This window comes from Silene latifolia, chromosome Y (genome assembly GCF_048544455.1).
Source record: "Silene latifolia isolate original U9 population chromosome Y, ASM4854445v1, whole genome shotgun sequence".
Lineage (NCBI taxonomy): Eukaryota > Viridiplantae > Streptophyta > Magnoliopsida > Caryophyllales > Caryophyllaceae > Silene > Silene latifolia.
The window spans coordinates 22,856,293-22,876,088 of NC_133538.1; positions in this window are offsets into that span (position 1 = coordinate 22,856,293).

Genomic DNA, 19,796 nt, shown 5'->3' on the forward strand with positions numbered 1-19,796 from the left:
CCCTATTACTACATTTATTTGTGTCTAGGGTATTTATCTTTGATTAGGTTACGACATCCTATCATAGTGCCTATTCCCAATATCATCAGATAAAAGGTCACAATATTGAAACATGATTCAAACTGAAACTTGCTATTCAGGACATCATCGACAACCATGAGTTGACAGCTTCAACCCTAGGCCTACCAAGTGATGAAGACATATCGTTATGCGCGGACATTGAAGTCTCATTGACTATTGTCCTCATACCATCCCCAATAATGAGAGTGAAGTGCTCAAATGGGTCAACGCTCAAGACCAAACAATCAAGCCGCTGGATGCTGAAGCAGAAATCTTTGAAGAGGAAAGTGATGATTAGGATTCCGAATCCGGGTCTTGGGCTTTCTCATATCTATCCTAGTGTGTACTATTATATTCCTAAGTGACAAACTGGGGCTGTCCCCATGAGTCACGCATATTCCTCGAGTCTGTGTTAACCTCTTGTTTAATTAAACAAAGGCACAACTTTCATATATATTTTTCTCTTCCTTTACCATTTCCTGTTGACCACGAGAATTGGTTTGAGATTGATTTAAAACAAACACATTCTGACTCAATATGAGTACATTCGTGTGACGTTCCGTACCGAGTAAGCACAGGTCTCGAAACTCCGTGTCCATTTTCTTTACTTATTCTATGTCCGGAAATAGAAACCTTTCATTAGCACCAATTTAGAACGAGCTTTTAAAAAAATGGGATTTTTTGACGAACCCAGATAACAAACCCAGAACATCTCATTGTTTATGATCAATGACGGTAGGGAAGCCTATTCCCCACAAAAAAACATCCCATCACCAAAACATTTCATCACAAAGCACCAACCTCTTACCTCTATGTCCGTTTTCTCCTGAACCTTCATCATCCTCCAACAAAGGACGGAAAAATACGAATAGATCCAAGCCTGTCGATCTCCCAACGCAAAGCATGAAGCAAAAAACAAAACTGGAGCCAAAAGCTATTCACCCAAAGTGTAACACCCTCTTCTTACTCGGCCAAGGTAATTAGGAAAAGTTACCGTCTCAGTATCCCGAGGCAGTGAAATCGGAATTATAATTAGGAAACTTTATTAAATAAACATCATGTTTAGTGATTACATAAATGTAAGCAAATGAATAAATCAAATACAACCGGTCTATGACTGTTTCATCCATGCTACACTACTCGCCTCTGAGTCCAAGACGCGGCCCAAATCCTGATCACGTCAACAAGAAAACCTGTACATAACCGGCTCTCCATATGATTTGAAATATCATATGGATCGACACAGGCAACCCTGGAAATATGTGACAATTAAACAGACACACAAACGTCAGTTTCAATAAATAAAGTGTGACACGACACAAGTGTGTGAATATGCAACATGACTATGATATGAATGAGACGCTATCAAACAACCACCACCACGGCACCGGGACATTCCCAGACATACCGACAACCACACTGGTATCGGGACACGTCCAGACATACCAACAACCACAAACAGGTACTGGGACACGCCCAGATGTACCGGGTCCGGAACCCAACCGGATCCCCTGCCAAACGTCTTGTCTCAACCACACGAGTCCTTCCAAACTCAAGTGATTAATGTGCACATCCTTCATGGAGTGGGAAGTTCCAAGAGGCGAACCAAGCGTAAGACGGTCTCCCAACCGTCTTACGTCTCCACAACAACAACAACAACAACAACAACAACCTCCTCCAACATATACAATCATCGCAATACACAATATGCAATATACCACATGACATGCCAAATACGTCACAAGTAACAGTTCCTCAAATATCCCGACTACTCGAGTCGTCATAACCAACAACATGCGATACGACTCACTCAATGCAAATGAATCACAAAAGACTAACTTAATAAATAAATACAATAGTGAAACTGAGTAGGATAAACCTACCTTTAAGCAAATCTCCATAAGCTACTCGATACACCAAGATCCACCTCATAAAATCGTCTCACAAACCGTCACATAAAACCGCTCCTAAACAAGATAATTAAAATACATATGAATACTAACTAATTATTATTCCTAAACTAATTAAACTAAAGACTAAACTAACTAAACCAAACCCGTCTCGTACAAGGCCAAAGCTCAACCACCCACCACCGTGGGCCACCACCTAACCACGGTGGAACACCACCTTGCCCAGGCAGCCACTACCTAGGTCGACTTCTACCGTTACCAACAACCCACGATAATAAGAACAACACTACCACACCCCCGTCACACACACCCTCCAAACACCACCGTGCAAACCAACACCCTCATCTGGCCACGGTGCTCGTGGCCTGCCCAGCCACCAGCAGCCACCGCCATGGCCGACCCAACACCCTGCACGACACCCACACAAACCGACAACAACAAACTCACAACACAGAACCATAACTAACTCGCACCCCCCCCCCCCTTTAACACTTAAAACCGCCACCTACAGCCACCCTACCCATCACCACTAGCCACCATGCAACTCCCCTCTCAACCCCCGACAAAACTATCCCACAACCACCCCACGTCAGCCACAGTTCGAGGGTCAAAACCCCAACCTAAAACCGGGTCACAACAACACATAAAAAACCTAGATCTGCTTTGAAAAACTCGAGATTTGGTGGTCAACGGTGGTTAATGGCTCGGCATAAGATAGTCAGAGATGAGTCGGGGTCACGGCGGGTCAACGGTATTAAATAAATAATAAATAAACTACTTTAACACGGTATTACCTTACGATCTCGAAGCGGAGGGACAAAAGACGATCTATATTCTTTTCCTTTTCTTTGCCTCTTTCTCTCTTTAAAATGATGGGTGGAGATCGTGTTGAGATTATGAGTGGATAGGTGAGGATGAATAAGATGGTGGTATATCTATAGTGGTAGGTGGGAGTGTATACCTGTATTCGTACGATGTATTATTATCATTTTTATAATTACCGTCTTACAGTTATTATTATTATTATTATTATTTTATTACTCCGTCTCATACATAATTCGTATAAACAATATAAAATATATAATTATAAAATACGGGGTATTACACAAAGTGAAAGCCAAAGAAAAACCGAAGGCAAAGCAAAAGGCAAGGCTAAAGCCAAAGCAAAACCCAAGATCGAACACCATTTACCCAAAGCCAATGCAAGAGCCATTCAGCCAAAGCAAAAAGCTATAAACCCAAAGCCAAAAAAAAAGCAAAAAGCCAAAGTCGCGGACCAATGAGTCCATAACACCAAAACCCTGGACCAATGAGTCCAAAACACCAATGTCGCGGACCAATGAGTCTAAAACACCAAAATCCCAAACCAATGATTCCAAGACATTAAATCCGCGGACCATTGAGTCCAGAACACCAAAACCCCGGACCAAGGAGTCCAAGACATCAAAGTCGTGGACCAATGAGTCCAAAACAACAAGACACCGGACTAATGAGTCCAACACACCAAAAACCCGGACCAAGGAGTCCAAAACACCAAAATCCCGGACCAATGAGTCCAACACACCAAAACCCTGGACCAATGAGTCCAACACACCAAAATTCTAGACCAATGAGACCAACACCCCAAACTCCCGGACCAATGAGTCCAACACATCACAATCGCGGACCAATGAGTCCAAACACCGAAATTCTGGACCAATGAACCCAAGGCACCATAATCTCGGACCAAGGAGTCCAAGACACCAAACACTAAAACCTCAACCTCTCTACCCACCAAGTCCTGGACCAATAAGTCCAAGGCACCAAATTTGATATCAAAGTGCTAACATAATAGCTCAAGACTGGTCAACTAACAACAAACCCAAACTTTCTTCACCCTTAAGTCCTTCTGGAGACTGTTACAGGGAGACCTATCTAGGATCCTAGGGATTCCCTTCAAGATCATAACCAACATCGCTTCATCCTTAAGTCTTTCTAGAGACTGTTACATGGAGACCTATCTTGGAACCCGGGGATTCGCCTCAAGATCATAACCAACATCACTTCACCCCTATGTCCTTCTTGAGACTGTTATAGGGAGAACTATCTAGGCTTCTGAAGATTCCCCTCAGGCTCGAAACATCACACCTTAACCCTTAGGATCCAGACATTATTGATACGGTCGTTATGTACCAAAAATAAACCTAAATAAAACTAACAAGAAGCTAGTGATAAGTAGGGTCGATCTCCACAGGGAGGCAAGATATCTGTTAAGGGTCCGTCTATTTGGTCACAAATAGAGGTTTTAATTTTTGTTATCTAAGCTAATAAAAGCTTAATGGAAAGAGCGATAAAGAGAGAGCAATAAAAGACAGAAATTATAATAAAGATGATCAAATGAGAGAGAACATGTCAGGATTTCGGTTCACCATGGTAGTCTATCGACTCAGCTGCAAATAGCCTAAATAATCTACTGTGAGACGGATACAAGAAAGGTTCTTCCAGTCCACTTTCTATCCTAGACATCCACTAACTTAACTTTCGTCCTCATCGGGGTAGTCTACTGTTCATAACAGGTGTATTTAGTCCAATCTTCCGCTCCAGAAGTAAACTTAACCAGATTAAAAGTAACTTAGAAGCGTGCACTCAACTAAGTCGGTATTATAATTATATTTCCATGGGTATAGATTCTCACAAATAAATCATCTAGCCTATTCTCTACATCGTCACAATCCTACCATGGATTCCCTAATCCCAACATGAAAGAATTTAGCTACTCATATTACTAATGTTGTCAATAATAATAATGATGATTAAACTAATTAGAGACATGATGCAATAATAATAATTAAGCATAAAGAGAATTAGGGCAGAATAATTAAGGGAAACGAACAATGATTTAAGCAACAAATAAATAGATTAAGATTAAGAGAAGAAAAGTGATTACAGTTTCAAGCAACTCCGACGTAGAGAACAATCCAAATCCAAACAATAGAATCAAGGGAGAGTTTAACAGTCGTAAAATGAAAGAGAGATTAAGAGAGTTCTTCAGATGAATGAAGTGTAAGTAGCGTCCTTAAAAACCTAACTAATGAAAGCTTAAACAGACAAAACAAAGTCCATCATGAATTAACATAACACGGGTTAATTAAGCCCGTCTAAAATCCAAAACATCTCGATCGAGTGATATAAAACCACTCGATCGAGGTCTTCAGGAGATAAGCCTCTCGATCGAACCAAAATATCTCTCGATCGAGGAAACCCAATAAACAGCATTTCGATCGAGTATGCTAAAGCACTCGATTGAACTCTTCTTCTCACAAAACCACTCGATCGAATCAAAATGCCCATCGATCGAGTGTTCTTCCTCTAAGTCAGCTTCTAACTCGTTATTGACTGCTTCGTTGACCACCCTCTCACGCACTTCAAGGCATAATCTCACTCTAACATTCCCATCTCCTCAAAATGCACGCAAAATATGACGAAAAGAGTACGGTTTCACCACTTTCAGGTTCATTTATGCAAAACAGACAAAACAAACCAAAGTAGCCAATTCGGGGCATATTGCAATACAAAACAATACAAAAGTTCATAGAAATACGTGCAAAATCAGACTAAAAAGGCTATATAAAATGCACCTATGAAATCTCCCCAAACTGAACCTTTACTCGTCCTCGAGTAACTAAATGCAAACTAATGGAACGGAAATGAAGACTCAGAGCTAGCTATAACTTGTCTAATTGAACCAATTTAATGCAACAGAAATCAACAGCCATTGCCACAGTAGTCAATACGCAAACGAATTATAAGATGTCCATAAATAAAGCTGACCTATCGACCTTGCTAGACCAACAAAATCGAACTCTCATGTGGCCACTCTTCTCTCATTAAGCAAAGGGTGAATTATATATGTATAAAAGAAAAAGAGAAACAGTCACTCACCTAAACGACGACCTACATAACATGCATACAACAAAAATGATAGACGGCCCAAGTACTATGCACACACTCCAACCAACAATGTCCGTCACAGCCGAGGGATTACAAATGATATGGGAAAGTGAGGCTCAGGTAAGAAAGGGAAAACAATTTATGGGAATGTGAAGGTAAAGCGTCAAGCTAGCTCCTAAATAAGACCATATAAAACCATCCGAATCTCAACTGACTGAAAAATAAAGCACAAGTGCCCTTCATTTGACACACATCTCACTAAGCAAATACACTATCTCCTCAAAAAAATATGAATAAGAATAGAGGAGTAGACCGTCACAAACTTCCCTTTTTTAATACGGTCCTAATTATCCAATACAACTCAATTTTTTTCTTTTCTCATCTTCTTTTGTTTTTCTGCCGTGTGATTTAATTTCTTTTTTTTCATCATTTTTTCTTTTTTTTTTCATTCACACGTTTTGTATTCTTTTTTTTTCAAGTTCTTCTTTTTCTTTTTCTTTTTCTCCTTTCTCAATTTCCACCAACTCCAACAATACAAACGAGCCAAACTCGCAAGATGAATCAACATACTACAAAAGATACACTAGACTAGCTTGACTGGGCAGGCTTAGTTTTGGGAGTAGCTAATGGGTAAAAAAGGCTAAATTTGGCTTAAGTGGAGCTAAATGGTTGAAAAATATAAGAAAGGGAAATTTGCAAGCACCTCCCTGCATGTGACACCGACCACAAACCCGAATGTATACAATTGACAAGAAATCAAATGTCATAAATGTGCAAAAATGATGAACATGATATGCAAGGAGTACTACTCTCAATTCCTACATGAAACGGTCACGAATGTTACCAGTTATATGGCTCTAAAACTTAGAAATTGTAAAGTAGGTTGCCAATTTATCAGGTCAAGTCTACACGGTCAGCTTAATTTGAACAAAAACTCGTAGATATACGTAAAACTCAGCTAATAACTGTCACTAAACTGTAAGGCTAAAGTAAAAATGACAAGTTACAGTGCAATATCATAACGGAAATCAACCGTTCCGACTCAAGCTATATGCAAAATAAACGTGAATAATTTATTAATTTTTATGAATTTTCTAATTTTTTGGATTTTTATGATTTTTTGAAAGAGATGAAAACAATGCCAGCAGAAAAATAGAAACATGAATGCAAATGCAGACTCAAAGGATGCATTACCCTCCCCAAACCAAAACGGATAACGCCCTCGTTGTCCTCAAGCATACACCAGCAGATATATACCGGAGAATGGGAAAATACAACCAATAATTGAATGAAAAACAATAAATAGAAAGGAGACAAAAGAAATAAAAGAGCAAGAATGTACATACGAAACACGAACTTCCTCAAACCAGCTGGCCCAGGGGAAGTGAGTAGACCAGTAGCTACTCGTCAGCCTCGTCTGTCACGTCCTCCACCGTGTAGTCCGGGTCTCTCTCCTGCTCCCTGCTCCTCACCTCCTCAGCCTGAGTACGCGCCTCCTCTTCAGCTGTGCCCTCCTCCTCGTCACTAGCTGGCTCTAGGTAACCCTCAGTTGGGTACCGGTAGAAAGACGGGTGTGGCCAGCCCCCAGGAACGGGATGTCGTCGCATCATGTGATACTCGTATAGAGGGAACAAAGTAAGAGCTATGTCCCGCTCCATATGAGCCTGCGTGCTAAGAAGCTCAAGCAACAAACTGTCACTGCGCCCTTGGTCAAGGACCGCGGATGCCTCAAAAGGTGGAGGGGGTACAGAATTAGCCGGGTAAACCGGCTGTGTCTGGTCGGGTGCATGAGTAGGAGTAGAAGTAGGGATCGGGGTAGGAATGGTCGTGGAAGTTTGGCCAACCGTAGAAGGTGTGGATCCCTCTCCGGTCTCAGGTCTCATCCGCTTCCTCGAAGCGGACATAGAAGTAAGTGGTCTAAGTGGGAGGTGGTATATGGGTAGAGGTGGAGGTAACCTGCCCCTATCAGTTGGCAGGAGAACGAGACAGGGTAGAATGGTGCAAGGTAGGGTCTCAGACAAGGAACAATAAATCTTCTAAGTTTGGTGGTCGGAAGCAAGCTAAAACATGGACAACATAGCAGGAATGCCTAGGTACCTATCAGTATCTATGTACTGTAAGTCACGAGGGAAGACGGGGAAGAGAGAACGGGCAAAAAAAGTAGCTATGCCACCGCAGACGATGGTGCCCGTGCTCTTCTCCCCCACAGTGTGAAATTACTGGGCGGTCAAGTAAGCAATGTTAAGGACGAAGGGTCCCTCACTGTCAATGTTCAGGTACCCACCCAGAATAGAAAGCTCAATGTTGTTCACATTGTTTGGTTCTTTACGGCCAAAGATGGTACTACCCATGAGACGCAATAATTAACATGCCGGGGGATGAAGGACCTGAGCGAGCTTGCGCTCCTCATAAGTAGTCTGTGCCAAGGTCCTCCACAACATGCGGATGACCTTTGTAGGGGCGGCAGTGTCACCCATAAAGGAAAGACCTAACCCAGTAACGCACTCCTCTAAAGTCCAAGAAAAAGTCCGGTTGAATAACCGGAAGGAAACACAAGCACAGGTCGGGTCAGTGGCGTAAGCGCCAGAAGAGAAGGTAAAGGAGCTGAAAAACTCGAGGGTCAGCTCCATGAAGGTCAAGGCACTCATGGTGACTAGTCCAGACATCCTCGCACCCCTCAAAATCTCAACAACTGGCTCGTAAATACCAAGCCTATCAAGTGACTGACGGCACAAAAACTTGGTAGACAGAAAATCACAGCTAGCTAAAGCAAAGAATCGAGTGCGATGCATAGCATTAACAAAGATTACCTCGGTATAGTCGGGGTGCAAGTCAAGTGAATCATCCACGCGGATGGTGACACGGCCAGCAAAGCGGCCAGCAAAGGGTGTAGCTCATCCGCGACCCCGCCCTCTAGTACCTGAAGTAGAAGCCCGCCCAGTAGAGGGTCGAGGTACTAGAGCGGCCATGTAGGCAGCTGTGACATCTGGTGACCACGCAGCAGGGGTGGTCACCGTACCAGAGGTGCTAGTTGTGGCTGCAACATAGTAGCGATGAAAAGAAACAGAAATGGTTTGCCGAGCTAGCGAGTGCTAGCTAAAACAAGCCGGCGCCGCACGGGTCGAAGCGGAACGGCCGAGACAAAACAGTCGGCGAGTAACAACAAAGAAGAATAACAGGTACAACAGGGGTAGCGGCAGTGGTACTAACAGTCGTAGTGACGGTGGTGGCAGCAGGGACCACCGTCTTAACAAAGGACGGAACTACTGTCGAATGTTTGGGCTAAAAATAGCACAATAAAGGGGAGGCCCACTTGATAAAATAAAAGGCTATGGGAGGAGTGATAAGGAGGAAGGAAGCCCGTAATTAGAGAAGGGGGGAACGGGCTGGCGTATACGGAAAGAAGACCAGGGGCCCATAAGAGCAGACGTCCAGATTAAGGAAAGAAAAGTCAGGGAGAAGTAAGGGAGAAGTCAGGGAGATCAGGGAGAATTGGGGAAGACGGCCGAATACGGAAAGAGTTCTTATGGAAATTATATTACCTTTCCATAGTCAAGGTAGGATATGTCTAGGGTTCTCACCCTATAAATTGCCAAGGAAGCAAATCAAGAAGGACATTCAACACATCCACATATTCACACATTGACGTGAAGACCTCAGCATATTCTCATACTCACATATACATCTGCCCAAGGTCATGCAGGTTTGATACCTCGTGCTAGCAAGATTAGCACTACGTCACTATTGTAATCATCCTCCTATTCAAGTGAAGTGCAATATTTGGAAGGGTACCGTCCCTCCCGCGGTTGTTCCCACATTGGGTTTTCCACGTCACCAAATCTCACGTGTTAATTAATATTTCGCACTTAGTTTCTTTATTTACGTATCAACATACGAACAATCATACGATCAACCAACGAGTAAGACCGCATTGACCCTAAACAACTAATTCGGTAAAAAATACCTAAACAGTTTGGCGCCCACCGTGGGGCATTGTGGTCGTCAATCGTTGATACTCTAAATATACAATGGATAAGCAAGCATCGGACGCCATGTCAGGGAGTAGACAACCATCGCCACCACCGCCCTCTACTCAAAATCCAACATCAACAGTGGCAACACAGGCTCCCGGACACACCTCAAGAATCATACCAACAGCAAAAACCTCGCTACCTCCTAGGACTCCTGCTGTCGCGACCCAGGCCAGATCAGATAAGGGAGCGGCAAGTTCAGGCCTCACCCCGCCACCTAGCGCCACACAAATCTTGTTCACTAGCATAGAAAATCTTCAGAAAGCCATGGAAAACATGAGAGAAAAACAGAAGAAAGCTGAAGCTGAAGCAAGAAAGAGGGATAGAGGGCTCTGGACGCAGATAGACATCCTGAAGCAGCAATCTGCCACCCCAGCGGGCAAGGCAGACGTGGGAAGGTCTCCATTAGTAGATCTGTCGCAGGGAGCATCAAGCAGCAGGAATCCACTTTGACAGATACCGACTGAACTGGTAACCAGGTTGGATCTGTCCACAATACTATTAGATGGAAGGATAACCCCGCAAGGGCTGGGATACCTCACGCCGGGTAACTGGCCTGCGGCCAGCTGCGTGGAAACACGAGCAGGTGGCTTCCCTGTCAGCAGCCCCGCAACGATCGATCAGACACCTGGAGCAGGATCGGAGTCGAACCAACAAATGAACTGGCAGCAGGGGACAGTCGTTACAACAACTCCTCTAGCAGCTGGAACATATCAGAACCTTTAAGAGCCTTGATCGGGAGGCGGATATTGGATCGGATGCGGTGACGACGACGAACCCCGGACTCGGCAAAGATAACAAATCAGCAGTACTTGGAGTTGAAAGAAATACTGAGTTAGGTCCCATGGTTGCCACCCCGACTCGAGAAAGTAACACTAGACAGTTATGCCGACTCACCATTCGTGGACACTACCATCATAGCCATGCCAAAGGGATTCACAAATCTAAATATGCCCCTCTTCGACGGCACAGCAGATCCCTTTGATCATATAAGCCAGTACAAGCAGAAGATGATGACAGTAACAACTATAGGGCAAGTCAAGGAGGCTTGCATTTGCAAAGGATTTGGATCCACCCTAGCAGGGCCGGCACTTCGATGGTTTGTTAGCCTGCCCAACAGGTCGATATCTACATTTGCTGTATTGGTGAACGCGTTTACTCAACAGTTTGCAAGCAGCAGAAAACCACAGAAGCACGCAGGAGATCTTTACAGGATCGTCCAAGGGGCAGAAGAGACCATTAGAGAATACAATACTAGATTCAACAATAAGAAGGTAGCAGTACGAGAGTGCGACATTTCGACAGCAGTAGAAGCCTTCAAAAGAGGCCCCCACCACGATTCTGACTTATACAAGCAGCTAACTATGCATCCCTGCCATAGTTTCGAGGCGGTGCAAGAGAAAGCAGCTGCCACAATCAAATTCGAGGAAGATATCCTAGCTAGAGCCAGCTTACTTAGCACGCCAAGTATTTCTAGTACCTCAGCCGTGGAGAAATCAGGAAGAAAGCAAACCACCAGCAAGAAAGACGAGAGGTACAAACCATATGGAAGGGGAGTCAACAGAATCGAGGAAAATCAGCAACTCCCTACTCGCGGCGAATATGGTTTCACTACGGTATCGGAGGAATCCCGAAGGTACTCGGGAGATGGGAGATGGAGTCGGGTGGCCCAACCCACCAGTAGGAGAGCAAGCATGGAGAAAGGATAACAAAAAGAAGTGTGAGTTCCACCGTGATATTGGGCACAACACTGAGGATTGCTACACATTATGAAGAGAGATCAAGCGCCTGTATGAACAAGGAAAGTTGAGCCACCTATTACCACGTGGGGGCAAGCAGCAGGATAAGGTAGGCTCCGCCAAGCTTGCAAACCCACCCACATGCACCAAAATCATAAACGTGAGAACAGGCCGCTCAAACCTAAGCGGGCTGACATACTCAGCATCCAAGAGACGTTCTACCGAGACCAAAGGAGACAGGCCAGCAAATTCTTTCAGAATTTCTCACGACGACTTACCAGTTGTCAGCTTTGATGAAGGAGATACGTACGACGAACGAGAACATCATGACGCACTTATTATCACCTTATCAATGGCCAATTGCACAGTTAAGAAGGTCTTGGTATATACAGGTAGCTCGGTCAACCTGATCATGTTGAAGACCATAGAGAACATGGGATTCAGCGAGGAGGATCTGCAGAAGAAGACTATTCCGCTAGTGGGCTTTAGTATGGAAACAGCTAACTCGCTGGGAGAAATAGTAATCCCAACCTATGTGGGAGGAGTCAACAAGCAAGTCAGGTGTCTGGTTATAGACGGCCCCTCTACCTACAATGTCATCTTGGGAAGATCGTGGCTACACCAGATGAAAGCAGTCCCCTCAACATATCACCAGTGCATAAAGTTCCCCACACCATGGGGAGTAGAGACAATAAGAGGAGATCAGGAGGAAGCTAGAGGCTGCTATAAGAAGGCACTTAAGTGTACTGTCAGTCCACCCGCAAAGCAATTACAGAAGCAGCCTGTCCAGGACGAATACATCAAACCCCCAGCAGAAGACTTGGATCAAATCAACTTGGATAAGCTACACCCAGAAAGAACTGTGCTCATTGGAGCAGGATGCACAGGAAGCTTGAGACAGCAACTAATCAAGTTCTTACAGGAGAACATGGATTGTTTTGCATGGTCACACGATGACATGATAGAAATAGATCTGTCCATCATAACGCATAAGCTTAGTGTGGACCCAAAGTGTAAACCCATCCAGCAGAGAAGAAGAAAGTTTGCAGCGGAAAGAAACAAGGTGATCAACCAAGAGGTAAATAGTCTGCTGGCAGCAAAGAAAATAAGAGAAGTAAAATATCTAGAATGGGTGTCTAACGTAGTGGTGGTGCCTAAGAAGAATGGGAAGTGGAGAGTATGTGTCGACTTCACCGACCTCAACAAGGCGTGCCCTAAAAGATCCCTTCCCGCTGCCTCATATTGACACAATGGTAGACGCGACAGCTGGATATGAGATGTTAACATTCCTGGATGCATGGAGTGGATACAATCAGATTAAGATGGATCCTGCAGATCAAGAGAAGACGGCATTCATATCCGAAAGAGGAATATATTGCTACAACGTCATGCCATTCGGCCTAAAGAACGCAGGCTCCACATATCAAAGGCTGGTTAACCGCATGTTCAAAGAGCAGATAGGAATAACTATGAGGTGTATATTGATGACATGGTGGTGAAATCAGAAAAAGCCCAAGATCACATACGGCACCTGGCAGAAACATTCAGCACCCTCAGGGAATACAAAATGAAGCTAAACCCATCTAAATGCACCTTCGGAGTATCTTCTGCCGAATTCTTAGGCTATATTGTAACTCAAAGAGGGATAGAGGCCAGCATCGAGCAGATCAAAGCCGTCTTACAACTAGAGTCACCTGAGAAGCCTAAAGATGTTGAAAGACTAGCTGGAAAGGTAGCAGCCCTGAGCAGGTTCATTTCAAGATCTTCAGATAAATGCAGGCTGTTTTACGACGTACTAAGGAAAAGTCAAAAGTTTGAATGGACCGCGGATCACGAGCAAGCCTTCAGGGAGCTGAAACACTACCTCGGCGATCCGATCCGCCATCGCTGTCGGCCGAGCCGGAGAACCACTATTCCTATACCTGGCCGTCTTAGAGGTGGCAGTGAGCGCTATTCTGGTCAGAGAGCAGGAAAATGAGCAAAAACCAGTGTACTACGTGAGCAAGTTTCTACTGTCGGCAGAGACCATGTACACATCTCTTGAAAAGTTAGTATTAGCACTGGTAGTAGCATCTCGCAAACTGCGCCCCTATTTTGAGTCCCACACCATACATGTTGTGACCAATTACCCGCTGAAATCTATCATGAGGAAGCCTGAACTATCAGGCAGAATGTCAAAATGGTCTGTGCACCTCAGTGGATAGGATATACAGTATGACCCCAGAACAGCGATCAAATCACCAGCACTGGCCGACTTCGCGTCAGACTTCAGCCCAGCCAACCAGAATCTGGCAGATGAGGAAATCCTCACCTTAAAGGGGAGCTAGGAGACAGAGGTCTGGCATATGCACATTGACGGAGCCTCCAACCAAAGGGGGGCAGGTGTGGGATTAATCCTGCGATCACCACAGGGAGACCTGATAGCACAAGCAGTAAGATGTGAATTCAAGGCAACCAACAATGAAACAGAGTACGAGACCTTGATATTAGGAATGAAGCTAGCTCTGCAATTAGGAGTTAGACACCTGCGCATAGCCAGTGACTCTCTACTAATAGTTAATCACGTGAATGATGAGTTTATAGCCAGGGACTCAAAGTTGATTGCATACCTGAAGATAGGGAAGGAATTAAAACAAAAATTCGAAACTTTCAAGCTTAAGCAGATCCCTAGAGATCAGAACGTGGAAGCATATGCCTTAGCAACTCTGGGGCCAACATTCAAGCCAACAGAACTATCAAGCATTCCAATAGCACACATGCTAGAGCCTTCCATCCAGAAGGCAAATGAAATAGATAAGGGAGAACTGGAGGATTCACAGAACAGGGAAGGAGTCCAGCGATTCTGAGAGGAAGCGAGAACTCTCGGCCAACCGGGACAATGGCGACAAAAAAAAATAAATAGGCAAGTGACTGGGATTGGCGTACACCTTACCTAGACTGGCTGCGTCATAGCAAGCTACCAGATGACAAGAAAGAAGTGAGAGCTTTCAGAGTAAAGGCATCCAGGTTCATAATTATTGACGATACACCATTCAGAAAATCACTTGCAGGACCCTACTTACAGTGCCTGGAAAAGGAAGAAGCACAAACTGTTTTGCATGCTCTCCATAGTGGTGAATGTGGAAACCATACAGAGGGCAGAAGTCTGGAAAATAAAGCCCTCAGGTAGGAATACTACTGGCCTACAATGAAGGCAGATGCAGCAGAGTACGCACACAAATGTGACGCCTGCCAGCGCTCAGCACCAATGATTCATCAGCCGGCAGAACCCTTGCACCCTATCATTTCTCCCTGGCCATTCATAGCATGGGGCATGGACATAGTAGGACCTCTGCCACGAGCCATAGGAAACAGAACCTGGATGCTGGCAATGACATATTACTTCTCCAAATGGATAAAGGATGAAGCATTCACAGAAATAAAGGACAAACAAGTCATTTCGTTTATAAAACGAAACATCATTTGCAGGTTTGGTATCCCATCCGAAATCATATGTGACAATGGCTCACAATTCATTTCCAACGACAACGAGGGATACTGTGCCAGGTGGAACATCACCCTAAAAAAGTCAGCACCTACGACTCCAAAGTCCCACGGGCAAGCTGAGTCCAACAACAAAATCATCATGGATAATATAAGAAGGAGGTTATAGGAGTTAGGAGGAAAGTGGACAGATGAATTGCCACTTGTATTGTGGTCAGACATGACGACACAAAAAGTAGCAACAGGTCAAACACCCTTCACCCTGGTGTTTGGCGCAGAAGCAGTCATTCCATCAGAGGTTCTACTTCACACTTACAGGTATGAAAATATGACAGGGGAACTGAACAATGCAGAGATGGTCAAAAGCCTGGACACAATTGACGAGCTACGAGAAAGCGCAAAAATACGTATGGCTGCCTACAAACAGTCAGTGGCCAGGAATTATAACAAGAATGTGAAAGTCAGGCTCCTGGAGGTAGGAGACCTGGTTCTCCGAGAGGTGTTTTAAAACACTAAAAATCGAAAAGCAGGCAAATTTGCCTACAAATGGGAAGGACCATACCAGGTAGAAGGAGTTGTTGGCCATGGTGCATACAGACTGATGACTATGTACGGTCAAATCATACAACGACCATGGTTCATACTTCACCTGAAGAAAAATTACTTTTAATAATAAGTAAACTTTAGCCTTCAGAATGATATACTATGAAAAGCTAAAACATTTCGAAATTAAAATAAAAACCTGGTAGTAGGCATACTGCCAATTTCACTTCTATTTCTGGTATCTCTAACTATTTCAAATTTTAAATTACTACTAGATGGTGTGGTCTGGCAGCGTCCTGGGTCCACAATTGCTCTGGTACCCCATGAGATGGCAACAGGTACTTCACACCATTTTAGTAGATTTTTCTATTTTTAGACTTCTCTAGGTACATCACTCTGAATCCTGGTGTCTATGGTACTTTGAAAGGATATCTAGCAGGACTGTCAACTGCCAACGCGAGGTGACAAGGCACATGGCACTGCAACATGCATAACCTATTTTCTCCACAAGGAGCACCCTCACCAGGCGGACTGTGGAACATACGAAAGGGAGCCTGGTTGACAGCTAAACACGCTTACCCAGCTACCCCTGATACCAGCCTCTGGACATAGCTCGCACTAATCGTAATTAATTAGGGCCCCAGTATGCATGCACACGAACATGGAACATAGGGATCTCTGCGCTACCAGAATCCTGCAGTGTCCCATTGGTCCTACAATGACGATGAACTTGCCTAAATTACGCCCATGTTGGCTTTAAACGTGATGAACACACCTTGCGTCAGGAACAAGGTTAAGTAATCCAAAACTGCGGCATACGCCTAAATCAGCCATCAGGCTGACACGGCAGCTAGCCTAGTCTTGATCAGCCTCTTCAGGATGACAAGACTAGTCTAAATCAGCCTTAGGTTGACACGGCCACTCCTCCATACATTGCGGCATATGCCTAAATCAGCCATCAGGCTGACACGACATCTAGCTGAGTCAGAAAGTCGACTTTTTCTGGACTACAGGACTCGCCTAAATCAGCCAGACACGCTGACACGGCAGTTTCCTAAACTAAGGAAATCTAAGAAATAAGCACAAGATATAAATTAAACCTTGCCAAAATCGCGGCAAGGATATTCCAAAATATGGCCAAAATACAACCCCTGAGTTTTAACCGCCACCTTGGCGGAACAGCCAGAAAATGTTTAAAACTTACAAGTCTGCCACCTCTGGGCCAGACTGCCAAAACGTTCACTAAAAAAAACAACTTAATTATCGGTCATATTAATGACCTCCACCTCTGGCACCTCCTCTGCCTACTGACCTCCTGTTTTAGGAACCGCACCAGCTTGCATATCCTCAGCTGCCATAGCTTCCTGAGCTCTGTCAGCAGCATCCTGGGACATTCCAGCGTCACCCCCAGAAGCTTGCTCAGCCAATGCAGGAGAATTCACCTCACCAACTTCAGGCATCAGCGCTCTCCTATCAGTTTCGGTGGGATAGAGCATCTCCAGTTGTTTCTCCTCCTCCTCTATAGCTTGCTGGGTAGGAGCCTCCTCAAGAGCAGTACACATCCCACTGATTTTTCCCCGCCAGGTAGCATAGGCAACAACATTGGTGGCCAGGGAGATCAGCTCGCTGATCTTCTCATCAGAGCGCTTGAGGGAGTCAGAGAGAGTGCTGCACACCTCTTGAGTGCGAGCCAGCTGATCAGCCCTTTCCTTCAGCTTCTTCTTGGTGACAGCAAGCTCAGTCTTCAACTCCACCACTCGCTCATTCAGATCAGACCGCTGCTGCGCCAAATTGGCAATTGTCCCCTTCAACTCCTGGTTTTTGGAGTTCGTGGCACGACTGGTGGTTTGCATTATGTTGATCATCTTCCTATTATAGAGTACAGACTGGAGGGTCTGGGGCAAGAAAGTCAGAAGTCAGCAAGGGAAGTCGAAGGGTAGAATCTAAGCAAAAGCAAACAAACAGGTAGAAGATGAAGGGCATTCACCATGAAGGCGTTGTGCACATCATTCTTAGCCATCTCCTCTGGGGAGAACTCTGAGAATGTCTCCTTCAGAGGAGGGAAGAGCAGCTGGTCGATCTCCGGCCAGCATGGTACCTTGTCCAAATTCCCAAAACCCTCTGGGAAATGAGCAGTAATACCTCCGCTAGATGAAGCACGAGGACTGACAGGAGGAGTAGGCGGATGGCAAGACAACTGGTCAACCTTTAAGGGCTCAGGAACAGCAGAACTGGAATACGTAGGAGGAGTCTAGAAGGAAGCAGCGGGAGCACTCCACTTGGAGGCAGATGCCACGTCAGGACTGACAGAAGGTCTCTTCCTTTTGGCGCTTTGGAGGATGATTTCTAATGGATCAACTTTTGAGCTTACAAGCAGATGTAGTCTCAGGCGTCAGTACAACTAAAGAATTAATAAAAGCTGCAAACTGAAACGATTGTGGTAATCTCACCAGAAGACATGCTGTGAGCTGATTGAAGAGGGTTGGAAGAGGAAGCAGGTGAAAAACCGGGGAGAAGGTCTTGGCACCAATGCGAGTCAGGTCACAGAAGCCTGCACGAAGATGATTAAGTAAGCTAGTAAGCAACGAGATAAATAAATCAGGTGACAGGAAGGCTACTTACTCGAAGTTATAACCCATTTCTCGAAGATGTAATCGGCAAGAGGCTAGATGGAGTCCTTCCTCACAAAGAAGAAGTCCTCAAACCATTTCTCATCACGGGATTTGGACACATACCTGAAGGGAGCCTCTCCATGGCCCCGGAATGAGAATTGGCCCCTACCTAAGGACCTAATGTTGTACATATGGGCTAGATCACCCAAGGTGATAGAATTACCAGTGTTTTGACCGGCGGCCAGAGATTAAAGAAGAACCCTCCAGATGGCAGCGGAAATTTGTGCCATGGCGAAATTATTCGTAAAAATGAAATCTTGGATGAGTTTGGGAAAAAGAAAACGGAGGCCATATTTAAACGGGTACAAATAAAAACAAACCCATCCAGGACGAAGGGCGTCGGCATTATGACCCGGTTCAGGGATGGCAATATCCACCCCGTCACCAAGACCAAGCAAACCCTTGATCGTGGGAATGTCAGCAGCAGTCAAAGCAGAATCGCAGTCGTGGGGATACTTCAAGAGTCCCCGAGAAGGAAAGGTTGGGTCAAGATTGCGGTCAGCGGGTGCAGAGGTTGATCGGGTTTTACCCATGGTGGAAAAGAGAAAAATAAGATCAAAGAAGGAAAAGGGGAAGAATACCTGATGAGAGTAATGATGGAAAGCGGAACAGTGGAGCCGTCGAGGTAAGAGAAGAGGAAGGTCGAGGGTTTAGAGAGAGGGAGAGCTTTTGAAATGATTTGGAGTAAATGGAAGTACAAAGTGAGGGTTGGGGTTATAAAGAGGAGAGAGGGAGTGGGGCGCGAGAAAAGAGGAGTGGGGTGGCTGACGTGATGGAGCTGCATGAAAAGAAGTAAAAATGACGGCTTAGGGTTTTAGCATTCGATTACGTAAATTCCTTGCTCGACACCTCAAAGCGTACTTCACAAGAAATTTTGGGCAAACTGTTTGGGCTAAAAATAGCACAATAAAGGGGAGGCCCACTTGATAAAATAAAAGGCTATGGGAGGAGTGATAAGGAGGAAGGAAGCCCGTAATTAGAGAAGGGGGGAACGGGCTGGCGTATACAGAAAGAAGACCAGGGGCCCATCAGAGGAGACGTCCAGATTAAGGAAAGAAAAGCCAGGGAGAAGTTAGGGAGATCAGGGAGAATTTGGGAAGACGGACGAATATGGAAAGAGTTCTTATGGAAATTATATTCCCTTTCCATAGTCAAGGTAGGATATGTCTAGGGTTCTCACCCAATAAATAGCCAAGGAAGCAAATCAAGAAGGACATTCAACACATCCACATATTCACACATTGACGTGAAGACCTCAGCATATTCTCATACTCACATATACATCTGCCCAAGGTCGTGCAGGCCTGATACCTCGTGCTAGCAAGATTAGCACTACGTCACTATTGTAATCATCCTCCTATTCAAGTGAAGTGCAATATTTGGAAGGGTACCGTCCCTCCCGCGGTTGTTCCCACATTGGGTTTTCTG